The following is a 20,406-nucleotide window of genomic DNA, read 5'->3' on the forward strand; positions in this document are numbered from 1 at the left end:
AGTAGATGTAAATATCGCTATATCGATGCCCCATCCAGATTTATTTCCTTTATACAAGATTCTGCGGGACACTGGTAATACCACCATATGGTCACAAGACTGCGGGATTGTGTCTGTCCATTAATACAGTAGCATACCGTATACAGTTTGCTGTGATCTGTGGAAGTGAGGTACACAAATGAAACAGAATATTTGATTGGTTAAATATTTGTGCTATGCAATTAAATAAGACATTTCGTGGAGACTGAGCCAAGACTGATTTTATTACCAGAATTCTACATTTCCATGGCCGCTTATAGGCCCACAGTGGCCAGATCATAAATTCCAACGTATTACACTATGAAATATCCATTCTTTGTGCCAAATGAGATTTCTTTGTGTCTCATAATAATAAATTAGCGTCCCTTGACCGGGAGAACCGCGCTTCAGTCTGGTCGTGGGAGCTTTAAAAAAAAAAAAAACACGAAAGCAGCTTTTAACGTCTTTATTACACATCAAAGGCATCATGAATATTCCAGATGCAGGGAACGGTATTTGCGGAGCAGGAGGAGGAAAGGTATCACCCATGCCAGGAAGTTACGCGCAACAGAACGTGGGTGACTGGCACACTGAGGGATGGCAATGGGGCTGATTGCAGGTGCTTACGGCTCAGTCATCAGCCGGTATGTCTCCAGAGATCACTGGTTACAATGTAGATCAGGATGAGACACCTGCTTCTGGCCCCTGGCAGCTGGCAATACTGTGCTAGGCTGTGAGCAGGCTGGTAGGAACACACGCCAATAAATGCCCATGTGGATATGGCCACAGTGACTCCACAGTCTGAGGCTGATTCAGGATCACTCGTAGCGATCTGAGTTCGGCCCCAGCCCTGATGGTCGGGGTTTTGCATTAGCATTTCTGCGCATGTGCAAACCCCGACTGCAAACTGCTTCTGCGAACACTCGCCGGGCCGTTTGTAGCGGGGAGTACAGAGGCCAAGCCCTGGCATTTTTTCAAGCCTGGTATTTGGGATTGTGAGCTGCTCAATCCCGGGATTGGCCTCCCTATAGAGAAAAAATGCCCCCCCCCCCCCCGTCCCACACATTTACATACCGGGCGGTGCGGCAGAGCCTGGAGCAGCAGAGCTATATACTCAGAGGTGCAGCCCGGGAGCAGACGGTGAAGCAGAGCAGTTAGAAGCAGCAGAGCGTGGAATCCATGGGTGAGGCCGGAACTTAAGAGCTGCGGGGCGGGCTGAGAAGTGTGACCTCTGACTGCGTCACAATTTGCACAAAGCCGCAAAGCTGGGATGGGAGCAGACGGGCAGCATCTGAGCGAGTGCTCAGAAGCAGCCCAGCATTAGACTGCACATACGCAGTCTAATCTCGAAATCCCAGGATTGGAGACTCCAATACCGGAATTCAAATCCTGGCAATTTTGGGGCCAAATCCTGGGATCCTGCCGATCTTAGGATTGGCCACTCGAGGGCTGGGATCGGACACGAGGCCGGACCAGTGGAACCCTCATCGTTTTATGGAAATCCCCAAAAACGCTGGGCGTTCCCCTGGGAACGCAGGCAGGCCGATGTCTGCCGGAGGCAGGTGGATGACATCACAGGACATCAACCGCCTGCTCCGCCTTCGGCCTTGCGTTCGTACATAAAAGTCAGTTGAGACTGGCTTTTATTTGCGAAGGCAGGAGAAATAATTCGCTGGTCGGTAAGCAAGCGGTGTTGAATTAGGCCCTCTGTGTACTGCGGGATAATCACATACATAGGCAATGACATTGCTCATGCCTGCACAACAGAAATACGCCTGGGTATGATTTAAAGGGACGCTGCATATGAAGCACCCTGCATCCTCATGGGGCGGAGGGCGGATGTGCCTATGATTACTGTAATATTACAGGTGCAAAGTATAATAAAGCAGGGTTTTTATGAGGGGTTTTCTTAAGTTTAGCCCCGCACCAATCTGGTCCGTTCTCCAAGTCTTTGAACCTGTTAGAACTTGTGGTACAGGCTTTTATGTCTCTGCACATTTTATTACCCCCATATGCCAATTTAGGGCGATAGTCTGTGTTCTATTACAGGTTCTATCTGTTCCAGGTCTACAAAACAACATATCAAATACACGTGTGTATGTATCTATATATTAATAGCAACTCTTAAGAGTGACTCATTTCATATGAAAGCTCATGGTCCGTAGAGGTGAAGAATTAAATGGGCGTGGCAATGGGTCGCACCATTCCAGAGAAATGTGTCAAAACATTCGCCAGCCAATCCCAATGCATCAGCATTGTGCTCATTCAAAATGTGACAGTTGGTCAATTGCCATAGTCTTATTTGAGTTTGTCAATTGTGCCTTCTGGGTGACCTGGAACATGTGACCTGCTGAGTGGTCTGGAAACTTTGACAGTTATGTGCAACCACCCACTAAGCCGGGATACTGCATCATTGGTCCTCCACTTTTCTGCTCAGTCACCATAAGACAGGGTTGCCTACCCTCCCGGAATGGCCGGGAGGGTCCTGGAAATCTGGTCCCCCTCCCAGCCCCCTGAAAAGAGGGGCAACCCTCCCGCCGACACCCGTGACACACACACCCCCCCTCCTGCCGGCACCCGCGACCCCTAGTTAGCGGGGGGATCTGTGGGTCAAATGACACAAATCGCGCCGTTTTAGCTTCCCCCACCGTGTACATTGCATTACAAATTTCATTGCATGTCGGGGGGGCATGGCTAAAATGACACAATCACTCTGTACACGCCCCCCAACATATAGCCACTAGTGTGGCTCCGCCACGTCCCACCTCTTTTCACTCCCCGCAGCCCCCCCCCCCTCTCCCCCCTGAGCTGGCTGCCCACTCCCGGAAAGGGCAGCCAGAAAGTAGGTAAGTATGCCATAAGACCACATTGTCCGATCTGGTAATGCGCTGAAGCACCAGTACCTCAAAACCTGCTCCTACATCTTCAGGACACGACCCAATAGAATCTGCCTCAGGACAAAAAGCTGAAAACGCAGTCAGTTAAGCTGTTGGGTCAGCCGGGGTTGAAAATAAAATTTTGGGCGCAGCTGTATCTTTTTTTACATACAATCATGGGGGTTGTCTCTCAACAAGGGGTTAATTCAGATCTGTACACCTTTACACTTGGCGGTGAATTTGCAGCCCCAGCGATTATCGAGCAATACGAAATCCAGCTTTGGCTTTGTATCGCTGGCCGTTTACAGGATGATTGACAGGCGGCCGGTATTTTTCAAGGAGTGTCCTGGGAAAATGCAGACAAACCCCTGACTTCCCTCTATCACCCAAGCTTTATTGCAGCGTAGGGATAGTCTATGGCTACTCAGCTACTACACGTGGGTGGGAAAATAATGTGATGGTGAGTTTACGTGGATGGATTTAACGATAATCGCACAGCTGAATTGGCATCAGTGCGATTTTCAGTAAAAAATAAAAAAAATCGAATAATCTAATCTAAAAGACATGATAAATATATTTAAACGCGCAGGAAGCTTAGTTCTGCTGCTGTCCCAGTATGGTTGGCGTGATGCAGGAAGCCATATGTCAGTAAGAAGTTGTACCTGACACCTCTAGGTGTATCATATATTAAACTCCTGCTTTTCTTTTGCTGCAATAAAACACAGGGACCCAGGGGGATTTGCGGAGAGGGCTCGTCCCCCCGGCACGGAAAAGATATAAGTATAGAGGAAGTCAGTCGTAACCTTTATTACATATGCTCACAAAGGGCGTCGCTTCAGTTTTAGTGGTCTGCAGCCAGCACGGTGTGTTACTTCGTTCAGCCGCAGTGATACAGAGAGAGGGTTCATAAAACAGTCCATGAAAGAGCCCCTCACGTGGACATGGGCAACTGAGAGGCCAGATGTACTAAGCTTGAAAAGTGATAAAATAGTGATTAACCCCCAGCCAATCAGCTCCTACCTGCAATGGCACAGATTGTGTTTGAAAAATGACAGGTAGGAGCTGATTGGTTCGTGGTTTATCACTCTCCAAGGCTTTCTACATCTTGACAGGTTCTCCGCACACACCTAGCGCCTACATGCCATACGGTGTGAGAAGTAAGACGCGACCGAGCCCCACTGAGAGGAGAGATGCACTGTGTATTTCCTTATGTTCCGAGTCTTATTCACATTGGAGACGCAGAGAAATGGCGATCTTGGCGTACCGGCCTGTGACTTTAACCGCATGGGAATTAGTTTTAATCACACAAAAAGGGGGTTATTCAGGATGGCACAAAAACTACAAATTCGGTTCGGGGACCGATGGCGCTGGTCTGCGTATGCATATTGGTGAAAATACCCATGTGCAGACCAGCTGTGTGAACGCCTTTGCACAGAGCTTGGTGTGTAGGGGGCGGGCAGGGGGATGTCCCATGGGAAAGTTTTTTTTTTTTAATTAAGTTTTTATTTTTCATATGCAAAATACAGACAAAACACATAAATACAATACAACATATACACATAAAAAAGCTTACTTCCCCCATGGCCGGTCACTCCCCCCACTATACAGGAAATCTCTACACCTAAATGTTCTAAGACGTACGTCAGATGACGGCTCCAATCCGGGCAGACCCTACTGGTCCATACCATATAACAAAAAGGAAGAGGACCGATACTCAATCAATATTGCATTATTCCTCATAACTTCATAGTGCTTTATCTTATACCACTTATACTCCTCTACTTAACCCATCCCCCTTAATATTTACTCACTTATCATACTTGACTAATATTATCACTTTTTTCTCCCCCTTTTCTTTCTTTTCTTTTTCCCCCCTTTTCCCCTAGCAGTGCCTAACAGGATTCAACCTATATATAAAAACATTTAATATTGAGTGAGTGCGTTCAATAACTTTAACCACCTGTATACTATTGATATTCCACCCCCCACCCCCTGCCCTGTAATGCACTAACCACGCCCTCATGTAACCACACAATATTTCCTAGATCCAATACCCCAAGGTGCATATTTAAGAAAAATCATTACTTCATTACTCATAGACAAAAAGAAACAAACAGAAATCTAGTCGAATCTAATAATATATACACATCGACCTACATCGTGCCTTTACCTTAATTTACCATAATCTTTAAATTATTTCATTCATTATTATCGTTAATAAACTGTGTACAAAATATTCCGTTTAAAGTAGTTAAAAAAAAAAAAAAAAAAGAAAAGAGAATATTTTATGGTAAGCGAGTCAAAATTCCTTTATAAAGCTATATAGAATTTGGATGCCGTCCACCCACCCCATACCTTGTAAAATTTGGGGAAGCATCCTAGTGTAGCGTACACGTATTTTTCATGAGAACAAGTAGCATTAACCAAATTGGTCCATTCCACCACTGAGGGCCCTACTGTTGCCATCCATTTCCTTGCTATGATTACTTTAGCACAGGATACTAAGATCCTGATCAATTGGGTCCAGTGCCTACTTAATTGGACATCCACCACACCCAATACTAAACATAAAGTACTGAAGGTTGAACTTGGGATACCTAGTTCCCGCATAATATTACAAATGGCAGACCAAAACGCTTGCACTTGCTCACAATCCCAGACTAAATGCCAGTGTGTGCCAGGCTCCACTCCACACCTAGGGCACCCCGTACTGTCGATGTTCCCCATACGCCTCAATCGCTCCGGAGTAAAGTATATACGATGAAAAATATTAAATTGGACCTGCTGTACAGAGAGGGACATAGAGGATTTGCTTGTGGCCGATAGAATCTCTCTCCAATCTATTAACAAGACCCGAGGGATGACCATGGCCCACTGGGACCTCAACTTTTCCCATCCGCCTTCTTGATTAAAGGAGTGGATAAATCTATATAGTTTGGAAAGGTGCTTCCTAGGACCCAGTTTTCTTACCATCGCCTTACAGGGGGATTCCTGAATCTTCAGGGTACCCCTCCTTAACATACATACCAACGCGCTCCTAACCTGAAGATAGCTAAAGTACATTTTCCCAGGGAGATCATACCCCTGTTGTAGGTCCTCGAAGGATCGAACCCCCCCATCTTGCAGCCATGCTCCCACTTCCAGTAATCCATATACCTCCCAAACTCCCGCTCCTTGACCCCTCAAATTTTTACCCTCTGACAAGGAAAAAATCGAGGTTTGTGGATCAATATCCGCAAAGTTTGTCATCTTTTGCACCTGTCTCCAGACGCCTATGGCTTGGGCTATCAGGGGGGGAGCGTTACCCCATAACTTCCCCGCCAGGAGCACTTGAAGAGGAGACCCCCCAAATTGCCCTGATAACGCCAGGAACTCGAATTCCCCGACCCCCTCCCTACCCTGTATCCATGGGCATAGATGACTTAACTGAGACGAATAATAATAAAGTCTAAAATCCGGGAGGGCAAGACCCCCTTCTACTCTGTCGCGGGTCAGGATAGGGAATCTAATCCTAGGGCTTCTATTTTTCCACACAAATGAGGACAGAACACTGTTTAACTCTTGAAAAAATTTTACACCTACATAACCCGGGGAATGTAGCAGCAGATACAAGAGTTTAGGCTGAATACACATTTTCAACAAATTGACCCTGCCCATTTGCGAAAGTGGCAAACCCACCCATCTCCGACACTTATTTTTAATTTCCGTTAATAGCGGCCTCAGATTATCCGCGATGTACTCCCGCGGATCGCCGGAGATTGTCACGCCCAGGTACTTGAATTTCCTAGAGATTTTTAATGGGCAGGCTAGCTGAAAGGCTGGGGGCACGGGTCCCAGGAACATTACATGAGACTTGTCCCAATTCATTTTAATACCTGACATCCCCCCAAATTCCTCTAGAAGGTTCACGATTATTGGGAGATCAGTGTCTGGACTGTCAGACCCAATTAGTAGGTCGTCGGCATACAAGGATACCAATTTACTCCCACAAGAGTTATGACAGCCCAGCTTCTGTCTAAGTAGATGAGCCAGGGGCTCCACTGCCACCGCAAACAACAACGGGGACAGCGGACACCCCTGCCTCGTACCTCTGGCCAACGGGAAGGAGGCGGAGGTGAAACCGTTAATCGATATACGGGCCAAAGGCTGTCGATATAATAGTCTTATCCAACTAATGAATCCCTCCCCAATACCGAAAGCTCTTAATACTGGCCACAAAAACTCCCACTCAATTACGTCAAAAGCTCTGCTGGCATCAAACGAAGCCACCGCAGCACTATTATTACCGGAATTAATAATTTGGATAAAGGAAAGGACCCGCCTCAGGTTCACCGCCGTCGACCTTCCCGGTCTAAAACCTGTCTGGTCTTGGTGTACGATTTCATCTAACACTCTTCCCAATCGGTTAGCCAATATCTTTGCAAAAATCTTGGCGTCCGAAGACATAATGGAAATAGGCCGATAGGATTCAACCTGAGATGGGTCCTTCCCTGCCTTGGGAACCATAACTATATACGCTTCCTCCATAGACGGGGGAAGCCTACCCTCCGCCTTAGCACCACCCAATATTTCCCATAGTGAAGAAGCCAGGACATTAGAATATTTTAAATAAAATTCCCCGGGTAACCCGTCCAACCCCGGGGCCTTATTTCGGGGGAGGGCTTGAATTACCGACGTAACCTCTTCTAGAGTGATTGGAGAGTCCAACATCTCTTTAGAGTCCCCAGAAATTTGCGGGAGTCCCAATGCCCCCAAGTATTCAGCAGTACTATCATTACTATTCAGGGTCTGAGAGGTAAACAATTTTTTATAATATGACACGAAGCTGGAAACAATTGCAGGGGTATCCGTTACCCTGTTGCCTTTTTCATCCGCTATTTCAGAGATTAGGTTAGAGGTCCGCTCGTTCTTGGCCATCAACGCCAGCCATTTCCCACCCCGATCTGCGTTTACATACCGCTTATGATCTCCAGTTCTCACTCTCTGGCAGAACGTGTCCTGGACATGATCACGCCAGACATTAAGGGCAGCCTGCCACGCTACCCGATCCACTTCCCGATCGCTAGATACATAAATATTTTCTAACTCCACTGACCTAGCCTCCAGTCTTTCAGTCTCCCTACGATAGTTCTTCTTAGCAAAGGCAATCTTCTTTATAAACACCCCTCTAATGTAGGCTTTGAAGGAGTCCCATAGGATGGCCCCACACACCGTACCCCCATTCAGTTGGAAATACTCCTCTATCACCTGTTCCACCTCCTCCACCTCTCCCATCTGTGTAAGCCAGTATGGCTGCAGTTTCCAACTCCTAAACCCAACCAGCCTTACTAAATCTAAATCTACAGTTATCGGGGAATGGTCCGAAATACCCCTCGACCTGTATTCAACCTTCAGTACTTTATTCAATAGGTCCTTCGAGAGCAGCACTAAGTCCAGTCTCGAAAAAACCCTATACGAATCGGAGTAACATGAAAATTGTTTCCGGTCAGGAAACCTTATACGCCATGGATCCCACAATCCAACTTCCTGAATAAACTCCCTGAACTTACTGCCCTCGTATGTAGGCTGACCTCCAGGCCTCCACCTGTCCAAACGGGAGTCTAGAACCTTATTAAAATCGCCAAGACAGATGACAGAAGCCTGAGGGAAACATGCCGCAAACTCCACTGCTTTCTTTATCACCTCGTAGGAGAAAGGAGGGGGGATATAAACTGATAGTATACAAATCTGAATTTGATCTATACGACCTTCAATAAAAATGTACCGACCCCCTGGATCAATTTTATGACTCCCAAGAGTGAATGCCAAGGACTTTTTAAACAGTATGGAGACCCCCCTAGACATGTTGGAGAACGGGGCATGAAAGACAGAGCCAATCCAGGGCCGCCTTAGGGAATTCGATTTTTCCCCACTGAGGTGAGTCTCTAGAAGGCAGATAACATCTGCCTCATACTTCCTACATTGCCCCAAGACTGTCGCCCTCTTGACCCTGTCATTCAGTCCCCTAACATTCCATGATAAAAATCGCACCCCCATACATGTTTATCCTTTTCTGGAAGATCACCGTACAGCCAACAACTTTAATAAAGATCCGCATAAAGGTTCTATACATTCTCGGGGGTGACCGGACCATGTAAGCTCCCCAACAATACAATAACAATTACAATTACAAACACAACCCCGCCCCCCCTCCCCCCACCCTGTAAGCCCATCCCCAGGCATACCTACCCGAAATCTCACTAACCCCCCCTCTTTTGAGGCTTAAATTAATTAACCACTAGGAGACAGACCCCACCCCCCTCCCCCCCAACCCCCGGCCTTATTACCTACTGACCCTTACTTTACCCCAACGAGGCCACCTGAAAACCCGACCGGCATTGAACAGGACTGAAACTCCCCAATCAACCAGGAGCCTGGTCCTCCGATCTACTTAGCTAGCCAAAACCTGGCGCTTCCCTGGGTGAGAGCGGTCAAGCCACTCTGCAACATCACCTGGGGAAAAGAAAATGTTAGACACACCATCTACCACCACCCTCAATTTGGATGGGTACAACATATTGAATTGTATGCTCAATTCCCGTAACCGGGTCTTGACCAATTTGAATTTCATTCTGTCCCTCTGCACCTCGAGGGGGAAATCGGGAAAGGTGGAAATCTTCTTCCCATTATGGACCAAATCCCCCTTGTCCCTGGCCATTCGAAGGAGGGTGTCCCTATCCTTAAAATGCAAAAACTTAGCGATTATAGTCCGTAGTAATGCCCCCGGTGCAGGAGGTTTCCCCGGGATGCGATGGGCCCGCTCTATGGCGAACTGGGGAGAGAAGGCATTCCTTCCAAACTCTTGTAGCAGCCAGTCCTCTAGGAACTTTTCCGGCTCTCTGCCTTCTACTCTTTCATCGAAACCTAGGAACCGCACATTGCTTCGTCGAAGCCTTCCTTCCATATCTGTGAGTTTCGCTCTCATCTCGCCTACTTGTGACGAGATAGATTTAATTTGAGTGCTTAAAGGAATGGCCAGATCTTCTAACGAAGAGACCCGTGTCTCTACCTCTGTCATCCGTTCTCTCATTTTTTCCGCATCTTGCCGGATAAGCATAATGTCCGACTGCACTTTACCCAACTGCTCGGCGAGGCGAGTTTCACACTTGGTAATTGCCTCTATAACCTGTTGCAGGGTAATATCCGGGGTAGCCTGGGCCCCTTCACTCTTGCTGGGGGAAGATACTGGGGTTGCCGTGCGGGAGCTACCCCCAGCCTGGGACTGGGCCTGGGTTCTTGCATACTTCTCAAGCCTGGCAGCCGCAGTGGTTTGGCCTGTCTTTCCCATTATTGCCAGGAGAAGTACTGCAATTGCAGTATAATACGTACAGTTCACTAGGAATCACACCCCGACCTGTTATTCCAAACTGAGCAACACCAGCTTACACATATAATAAGAGGTAACCCAGTCCACGCTTGTATTAATCCAGCCGGCTTACTGCCCACCTCACATCAGCAGACAGGGCCTCAAGTATGTGCTCACCCCCTCACAGAACCCCTTATTGAGGCCACACTGTACTGCTTCCAACTGAATAAAACACTGCCCGCCTTGCAAACCAGTGTTCAGCATACCCAGCCAGGATATTGATAGACACAGCTCTTCAAACAATTTTAGTTGGGGCACTCACAGTTATTGTAGACAGTCCCGTACATAGGAGGAACAGACGGCCTCTCCGCTTAACAAGGTGGGGGAGACTGACAGATTCAGGCTGGCTCACCTACCAGGCGCCAGCACCCTGCCGACTCTCACTACTTCCACCGGGTTGCACGTGGGCTGAAAGTTATTAGGGCCACGACTGTACTGCTTCCAACTTAATAAAACTCTGTCCGCCTTGCGTACCAGTATTCAGCATACCCAGCCAGGGAATTGATAGACACAGTTCTTCAAGCAATTTTAGTTGGGGCACTCACAGTTAGTGTAACCAGTCCCGTGAATAGGAGGAACAGGCGGCCTCTCCGCTTAACCAGGTGGGGGTGACTGACGGCTTCAGGCTGGCACATACCATGCGCTGGCGTCCTGCCGACTCTCACTGCTTCCACTGGGTTGCACGTGGGCTGAATGCTGCCGTCTGCCTGCTTGCTTGCACCGTGAGGCTGCTGGCGCAGACTAATGACGCGTGCACCTTTTCCTCTCAGCCGCTCGTCACCATCGCAGTAGCTTACACCCTCTCCGACCGGACCTCCAACACTGCGCCCACGTCAGCCGGGGGGAACTCCACCAGCAAGCGGTCTCCGCTGCCGGCAACCAACGCATCAAAAAGTCAGCTCCGGGCTCAGGGAAGATGTGGCCGCGTCTGAGTCAGCTGCCGGGCGTCGGGCACAGTTACCTCGCTACATGCATGCCGGAGGTAGGGGGGAGGGGAGAACGTGTCTCCCTACGCTACATGCGCCGTGGTCCGCCTCTTCCCCTCCCATGGGAAAGTTTCCACAGCATGCCCACTAAAATGGTGGGTGCGCCTAGAAAAACGCTCAGCGTCCCCGTGAGGTTGCTGGCGTTTCTTAGCCTGCACAATGACTTGACTTGGGAACGGGACGGCGACCATCAAATGACTTTTTTGCCCGTTCAGCCTCATGCCAATGGATGTGTAAACGCTCCTGCTTAGCGAGCGGGCCTGAATTAGGCCCAAAGCTGCCAATGAATCACGGCGGAATGCGGCGTGAGGAACAGCCACGTCTGCTGCACTGGGAGTTGTATAGCTCACAGGAAATGTCTAGGTTGACACAGTAAAAAGTTGATATCTACAAGGCCGATACTGACAAAATGTTGACACAAGCGAAATGTCGACATGAAAAATGTCCCCACATTAAAAGTCTGACGTGTGCTTTTCACGTTTTTTTTGGTGTCCATGATGATACCCGACTCCTAACGTGTGTACCCTGCCCCTCATGTAGTTTGATCTGTTCCCCATCGGAGTGCAAGCGGATGGTAAAATATTCCAAAAACTAAAGTTCGGTGAATAACCACCCAGCCATCAGTAGCCGTTTGGATTGTAACCATCAATGTTTTCATCCCAACAGTGTGACATTAGTGTCCCTGTCCCCATGTATGAACCAACAAGCAACAACCAACATGAATCAACAAGCATTGAGCAAGCTTGCAAATCTGTCAATCACTCTGTCTGCTCACAGCAAAACAACCCAAAAGTGGGAAGCGGTGGACTTGCTTAACATTTGTACCTCTGCTCAGCGATAAATGTATTAACCTCTTCAGCCCCACGTGACTGCAACCACATTTACTTTTATACCTGGATCATAATGAGTGAGATCGGCGCCAGGAGAACAGGTGTGGTGGAACTACAAGTGACAGCATGTCCCACCAGCTCGAATAGATGCTAGCCACCGAAGCTTGCATTATTTTCCAGCATATTTGCAGTGCGCCAGAAAGGAAACATTTCCTGACATGATTAACTTGCATTATTTCGGTCCATATGTTCTTGGGAGAATGGAGCGGAATTTCCACCATGGTTGCAAAAAATAAACAAGTGGTTTATTTAATGGCTGTCTAATTAAAACGGGGAGATTGGAGCAATTATGCAGCTGAAGCGTACTTTACACAATTACCAGCAGTAAAAACAGACGGTGATTGAGGGTTTGCATCAAACCGAGGGACGCGTCCACGCCTGAAATCTTCTGAACATCTACATCTGGCTGAGAACTGACAGAGAAGGTGTCTGTGAGGTCATCTTGCCGTTTTGAGGACAAGGACCCCTCACCATCACCTCCAATCACGCCGTCGCCTCTCCAGCAAGGCTGGAGTTAATCTGCTCCGGCCCGTGAATTTGATGTACCTGCAACTGGCTGGGGAACAAGTCAGGAAATTGGAAAGGAGGGGGGGGGGGGGGGGGTGCGAGCACTTAGGCGTTATTAGAGGTTCTCCCTTTTCCATATGTGAAGAATAGTCATCTCGAAGTGCGCTATGTCACCCTGGATTTTTCCATCCAGAAGGCACGCAGACAGAAATCATCCCATGTGACTCTATATGGGAGGTCCACTCCAACGTCCACCATGCCAGAGGTAGCTCGCTGCTATCACGGCCGGAGCTGGTCATATGGTGGAAGTAGGCGGAAGTGGACCTCAGGAGACCGAGACTTTTACATGGGACGGATCTGGGGCATAACTAGATGTTTTTAGGCCCCATAGCAACAGTTTTTAAGGGCCCCCTATGTACCAACCAGTGATGAAAAATGTATATAAACATGTAACCGTGACAGGGAAGGTGGCCGCTCTCAGCTCAGGGCCCCATAGCAGCTGCACCTATGGTAGCTACACCCCTGTATATAACACATGTAACTGTGACAGGGAAGGTGGCCCCTCTCAGCTCTGGGCCCCATAGCAGCTGCACCTATGGTAGCTACACCCCTGTATATAACACATGTAACTGTGACAGAGAAGGTGGCCCATCTCAGCTCTGGGCCCCATAGCAGCTGCACCCCCTGCACCTATGGTAGTTACACACTGTATATAACACATGTAACTGTGACAGGGAAGGTGGCCCCTCTCAGCTCGGGGCCCCATAGCAGCTGCACCCCCTGCACCTATGGTAGCTACACCCCTGTATATAAAACATGTAACTGTGACAGGGAAGGTGGCCCCTCTCAGCTCTGGGCCCCATAGCAGCTTCACCCCCTGCACCTATGGTAGCTACACCCCTGTATATAACACATGTAACTGTGACAGGGAAGGTGGCCCCTCTCAGCTCTGGGCCCTATAGCAGCTGCACTCCCTGCACCTATGGTAGTTACACCTCTGTATATAACACATGTAACTGTGACAGGGAAGGTGGCCCCTCTCAGCTCTGGGCCCCATAGCAGCTGCACCTATGGTAGCTACACCCCTGTATATAACACATGTAACTGTGACAGGGAAGGTGGCCCATCTTAGCTCTGGGCCCCATAGCAGCTGCACCCCCTGCACCTATGGTAGTTACACACTGTATATAACACATGTAACTGTGACAGGGAAGGTGGCCCCTCTCAGCTCTGGGCCCCATAGCAGCTGCACCCCCTGCACCTATGGTAGTTACACCTCTGTATATAACACATGTAACTGTGACAGGGAAGGTGGCCCCTCTCAGCTCTGGGCCCCATAGCAGCTGCACCCCCTGCACCTATGGTAGTTACACACTGTATATAACACATGTAACAGGGAAGGTGGCTCCTCTCAGCTATGTGCCCCATAGCAGCTGCACCCCCTGCACCTATGGTAGTTACACCCTGTATATAACACATGTAACTGTGACAGGGAAGGTGGCCCCTCTCAGCTCTGGCCCCATAGCAGCTGCACTCCCTGCACCTATGGTAGCTACACCCTTGGGTCGAATCTTCATTTTTTAGTAACCAGTCATGTACGTTTGTTGGGTTTCCATGCACCCGCATCCCTAGGAGCATCCGCATTTCGCAGTCACAGCCCAGAAAGTGGAATCTGGGAAACATTCTATGGACTTATTACCCAGTAATTACCAGTTGGCTGGACGAGCCCTGCGCACAGGTGGGGAATGTATCGGGACAGTAGGCTTATGAAGTCAGCACTATGCTGGACCTATTGTGCTATTATTACTGACTGTAAATGGGACACCTGCAGCTCGGACGGCTCACGGCTCCAAGCCCTCCAGGCATTCCCCCAACCCACCCCGCAATCCTCTGTCTGGTTCCTGGCCTGATCCGACTCTCCATCTTCCAGCTCTGTGGTCACTGTCTGATCCTGGAAGCCCGGGGATGGAGAGAGTGCAGATTGTGCCTGAGGTACACAGGCTGCCAAGAAGCAGTAACTCACTGGCAGCGCCCGGCCGGCCTTTCTCCAGCTGTGCTCGGTCAGGATGGTGTATCAGCTTCCCAGTATACACGGTTTCTAAAGTACTGCAGTGACAGTCCAGGGATGGCCAAGGCCAGTTCCCCCCACACCATGATCCAGAATAATGTTGTATGTTCAAAGTCAAACCTACTGTCTGTCCCTCCATTAAAATCTCACCAGCCAGCATCCCCTCGGTAACATGCAAGGGCATGCGTGTGAAATCGCAGCAGTGTGTCTTAACACGGTTTTATTTTGGCAGCTTTTTCCTTCCCTCTCCCCTCTCCCTCCTTCCCCATCACCCTTCCTATATTGTGACCAACAATGGGAAGAGAGGGAGGAAAAAAAAAAAAAAAAAAAAAAAAAAATTCTATATATTACCGTGATTATTTTGTGAACTGTGTCTTTTGCCAATCAAATTTCTTAACTCGGTTCTATGTTCTATGTTATCTTAAATTTCATAATAGTGTGATTGTGTCCAGTGTTTCCACACTGCATTAAATTTACTTAACGTATTTCGTTCTTGTGCAATGTATTTTTCTTGTTTTATTACATAATTTACCCGTGCCTTCCATACTTCAATATTTGGTGCTATATTAGACATCCATTGTCTACCCACAATAATTTTTGCAATTGATACAAGATTTATTATATATTCTTTACTATTTCTATCAATATTGCCCCCTACTATTCCTAGTAGACAGCATTTAGTGTTCAAAATCTCCTTTGGGATGCCTGTCTCTACTATAATTGCTATGACTTTTCCCCAAAACTGAAAAACATAATTACACTCCCATATTAAGTGAAAAAAAGTACCAGAAATATCCGAACATTTCGGGCAGGTAGTTCTTCCCGCAAACTTCATCATCCTTACCGGAGTCATATATGACCTATATAGGATAAATAACTGCGTCTGCTGTATTCGAATGGAGTTTGTTGCTTTTATAACCCCCGCTTTGGCGGCTACCCATTCTACCTCAGTTATTTCCCCAATTTCATTTTCCCATTTTTCTCTCACCTTATCCAGGTTATCCTTAAACTTATTCTCCATTAGGGTACCGTATATTTTAGATACTAATTTCTTAATATTGGGAGTGTTTATCAATCTTTTAACTTCAGATTCGCCAAAACCTGCCTCTGTTATTGTTACTCGTGTTTCCAATATACTTCTGAGTTGTAAATATCTAAATAAATATGTATTTGGAAGTTTATATTCCTCTTTTAGTTGTTGGAATGTCTTTAACCCATATGGTCCATAGACCTGGGAAAGAAGTGTTATAGAAAAGGGGTGCCATACTTCGTTTAGTTGTAAGAACTTAGTATCCTTAGGGGTCAGTATATCTATAATTCTAAAGTCTTTATCTATCAATTCATTGTCCAGTATTCGGTTGGCCTCTTTCCAGACCTTTAGCGCCTGATCTATTAATGGAGGGTCTCCTTGATTTATCTTCCCCTGAATTAATCTGCACTTAGGGGGTATATTGGGGGTGGATGTTTCTACTAATCTTTTTAATGAAAATGAAAAGATAGGGAGTAGGAAGAAGGAAGGGATAGAAGGGGAAAGGAAAGAATTTATTTATATACCCAGCTGCTCCAAAGGGGAGAGAGGAAAGGGAGAGGGGTGGAAGAGGGAAAGAGAAAAGGAAGAAAAAAGGGGAAAAAGGGATTAAAGTCTGATTTACCCCAGAATTCAAGGTACTAATTAAGCCTTTATAGAGAAAAAGATATATTAAACCTCCACAGCAGTAAAATATTAAATATATGAATTTTGAATAGTCAGAATACCACGCAATGTATGTACGTGAAGTTAGTATGTAAATGTAACGTAAATGTTTGTAATTGTTTTTTTTTTTTAATGTGGATATTTGTATTTATTAAATGAAATGTAATAAAGAAATGAAATATATAAAAAAAAAAAAAGAAATCGCAGCAGTGTGATCGGGTCGGACACAATGTACGCTGGAATTCGGAGAACCAAAAGTACCAGCATGCTCTGGCAGACCTGAAAGGATAACATGGCAACCTACTCATCAGTACGGAGGTCATGGGTTCTATTCCCACCATGGCCCTAACTGTGCGGAGTTTGTATATTCTCCCCGTACTTGCGTGGGTTTCCTCCGGGTACTCCGGTTTCCTCCCACAATCCAAAAATATACTGGTAGGCTAATTGGCTCCCAACAAATTAACCCTAGAATGTCTGTGTGCGTGTATATGTGGTAGGGAATATAGATTGTAAGCTCCACTGGGGCAGGGACTGATGTGAATGTTCAAATATTCTCTGTACAGCGCTGCAGAATATGTGTGCGCTATATAAGAAACTGTTAATAAAATAATAAATAAAATCCCTTGGGGGAAGGTCCAGTTCGGTCCATGTAGGCATCCCGAAAAACTGGCTAAGCTACATATCCCACAATAATACATTACAGAAAGAATACAGAAAGAATGCAGAGGGATTGCAGAGAATACATAAGGAAAGTTTTGGGGCTGGTTGGGGTGGGGGTCGGACAAGTATGGCTGACCGGCTACCTCACCAGCTAAGAATGTCTCACACTGCAATGCGCCTCCCCAAGAATTACTGAGCAATTACCGGGCGCAGTAACACGAATCGCTGGTAAATGACACTTCTAGCCCTGATGTGAATCCTCTACGGGGGTTTCGGGTCAACCAAGCTTGCTGGGAGCTAATCCTGAGGGGAAATGAGTGATTCTGTGTAACCCCTCAGCTGCTGGAGAGTTGCAGGTTGCGGAGTAACACGAGGCGAAGTCTGAGCCACCTGCAGGAATGGAGTTAATGTGGAGGAGATAATAAAACGTGAGCCTGCTGGGTTTTACAGGCCTTGGCCTGAGGTGTTTTCCACATTAGACGTGAGACTGGTCTCTCCTTCCAAGTAAAACACTGGCAATTACAGGCCGGAGACCCTGAGAACGCAGCCGGCTGCATCTACCTAGGCAGAAGTCGCAGAACACTTGCAGGATAATACAATATGGTGGCAGCCTGCAGTATCGGTGACGCTGAGGATGGGAGAGATTACAACTACCCATAAAATATAAAAGGGACTCTTCCCGAGTCAGGGGTTGTTTAATGCAATCTCCCTCATACTAATAATGAAGTGGGTCTGTACTAACTCAGCACTGTTAGCAGGGACCTCTGCTGGCAGGGTCAGTGAGGTGTAGGAGGGCTGACGGGGGCTTCTGATTGGATGGTTGCGATTCTGGAGCAGACTGCCATGTTTAGATGTATGTTGGATTGTGGAGGTACCCGGTTGATATGATTACAGAGCCTTGGTCGACAGCCAATCGTTCGATGCTAAAAGTACAACACTGACAAATGTCAAAGTGCAAAAGGACGGTATTGACAAAAGGTTGACAAGCAATGGGTCGACATGAAAAATGTAAACACATAAAAAGGTTGACGTGATTTTTCCATGTTTTTTTTTTGTGAAAAATAAATAAATAAAAATACTCATGTCGACCTTTCCATGTGTTCACCTTTCCCATGTTGACATGCTGTCAATGTCCACATTTTTAATGTCAACCTTTTGGTCGACAAGTACACACACATGCGCACCACCACCTGCCCCTCACCACAACTTCAATGCCCAATCTGTGGTGACCCCACATATGGCCAGACTGGACACGGATGACATCACGTGGCAACTGGGTATTGTATAGCACCACAGCTCACCTGGGTGCCAACTCCTAGCATTACAACGAGATTATTAGAACAAATACAACTACGATGGCGCTCTCGGTCTGTGCCAGCGTGGCAGCTGTTTTGTCAGCAAGGATAAATTACTGTGGAAAGAGAGGGAAATAATGGAGGGAGATAAATGGGGTAATTCAGACCTGCTCGCTAGGCAGCTGGTTGCTGCCTAGTGAGCAGGCAAACACAGCCCCGCCGAATGCACGCCCACCCCGCCACCGGAATCCCCGTGCTACGATACGAGCAGATGTGTACGCTTACACATTCGCCCACACACTCACCATTGAATGATTTCTCTGTACTAGTGTATTATCACGGCGCCCACGATTTCCATCGCAGGGCATTGTACAATGAAAAATCGCTTTGCATCACATGCGATGTGACGCGATTTTACCCGGCTTTTAATTGTACATGCACCCAGATGCCTTATTACCATGTTAAATCCCCCCCCAGACCCGATTTTTAATTGTATACCCACCCTCATGGGTCATGAGTATGTGAAATGGCCCCCCATTGTTAATGCCACCCCAAAGCATGGCGAGGGGCGGCGGTACGTGTCCTCCGTCCTTTTCATACCCCCACTATCCACTCGCCACACTTTAGAAAATCAACTCCACGCTGACGTGGATAGTGGGGTTATGAAAAGGTCGGAGGACACGTACCGATGCTCTCGCCATGCTTCGGGTTGGCGTTCATAGTGGGGGGCCATTAACAATGTGGGGGCATTTAACATACACATGACCCATCAGGGTGGGTATACAATTAAAAATCGGGTCTGGGGGGCCATTTAACATGGGATTCTATGGGAAATCGCGTGGCATCGCATTGCATGCCATTATAATGGCATGCGATGCGACGCGATATTAAAATTGTATACTCAGCCCGGGAGAAGGCTGAAATCGGGTCCATCGCATGGTATCGCATACCTTAATTAGTGGTATGCGATGGGCGCCGTGATAATACACAAGTACCGATTTCTCCTCTGTTCGTAGAGAAAAATAAACCTATACTTACATTTCGGATTCGAGGAGGGCGCTAACGTCATGTGACATCATCCGTCTGTCCCAAGCAGGCAGGGGCGCTCCTGCATTCCGATGGGCCTACCCAGCATTTCTACGGGCGCGCCCACTGTTTTTGAAACTCGGGGTGCCCACCCTGGAACGCACCCGTGAGCACCCCAGCGGATGGAAAATTCGCCAAAGGCACTTGCTGAGGGGATTTGCACATGCGCATGATCACACATGCACAGACCCCCACCATCAAGGACGGGGGCGAAGTTGGACCTGTGCAAACAGGTCTGAATCAGAGGTTTATGTTGCTGATAGGAGGAGTTACAACGCTCAAATTACCTTTTTGTGGGAGCTGCTCGAATGAGGGGTCAAATGTCAAAATAAGAGGCAATATACGGGGGGCATCAAGCGCTCACCTTTTGAATATATGGTAGTACTGACAATTGTAAATATAAGTAAACAATGAGAACAATTGTTGTGTATGTTAATGGTGAATGGTGAGAGCCCTTTTGGGGAATGAGGGTATCTTTAGAGGATCATAAATCCCATGATGGGTCCTATGTCTCTGACAGGAGACTGCAAGTGATCTTGAATGGGCTGGTGGTTGGAAAGAATAGTCACCTGCTATTTGATAGTCAATGGTGGAGTTGGGCTAATGTCAAATCCGTGCAGGTGCATTAACAAGGGGTTAAATGTCAAACGTGTGTGTGTGTGTGTGTGTGTGGGGGGGGGGTCGTAGGCAAGGAGCGGCATCCTACTAACTTGCCTGGCACGGGGCCGGCATAGACTCGGGTGCTCCAGTGTATGTATGTTGCCCCAGGCTGGCTCCACAGGCAGGATGACCCTGCTCGGGATCCTCTAGTCTAAAGATACCCTCATTCCAGTGGCGTAACTACTGTAAGGCAGCCCCCAGCAGCCACTTGGGGGAGCAAGCAACAGTGGGGTCTGTGTGGGCGCCAGCACCCGCTCGACGC

The 20,406-nt window shown here is 47.6% G+C and overlaps 1 protein-coding gene across 1 annotated transcript in view; it reads right to left on the reverse strand.

Annotated features, from left to right (window-relative positions):
- The window catches only part of LOC146035271 (uncharacterized), a 218,041-nt gene that overhangs the window by 171,300 nt on the left and 26,335 nt on the right, over window positions 1-20,406 (reverse strand). The window lies entirely within an intron of this gene.

This window comes from Crinia signifera, chromosome 9 (assembly GCF_055691185.1).
Source record: "Crinia signifera chromosome 9, ASM5569118v1, whole genome shotgun sequence".
NCBI lineage: Eukaryota > Metazoa > Chordata > Amphibia > Anura > Myobatrachidae > Crinia > Crinia signifera.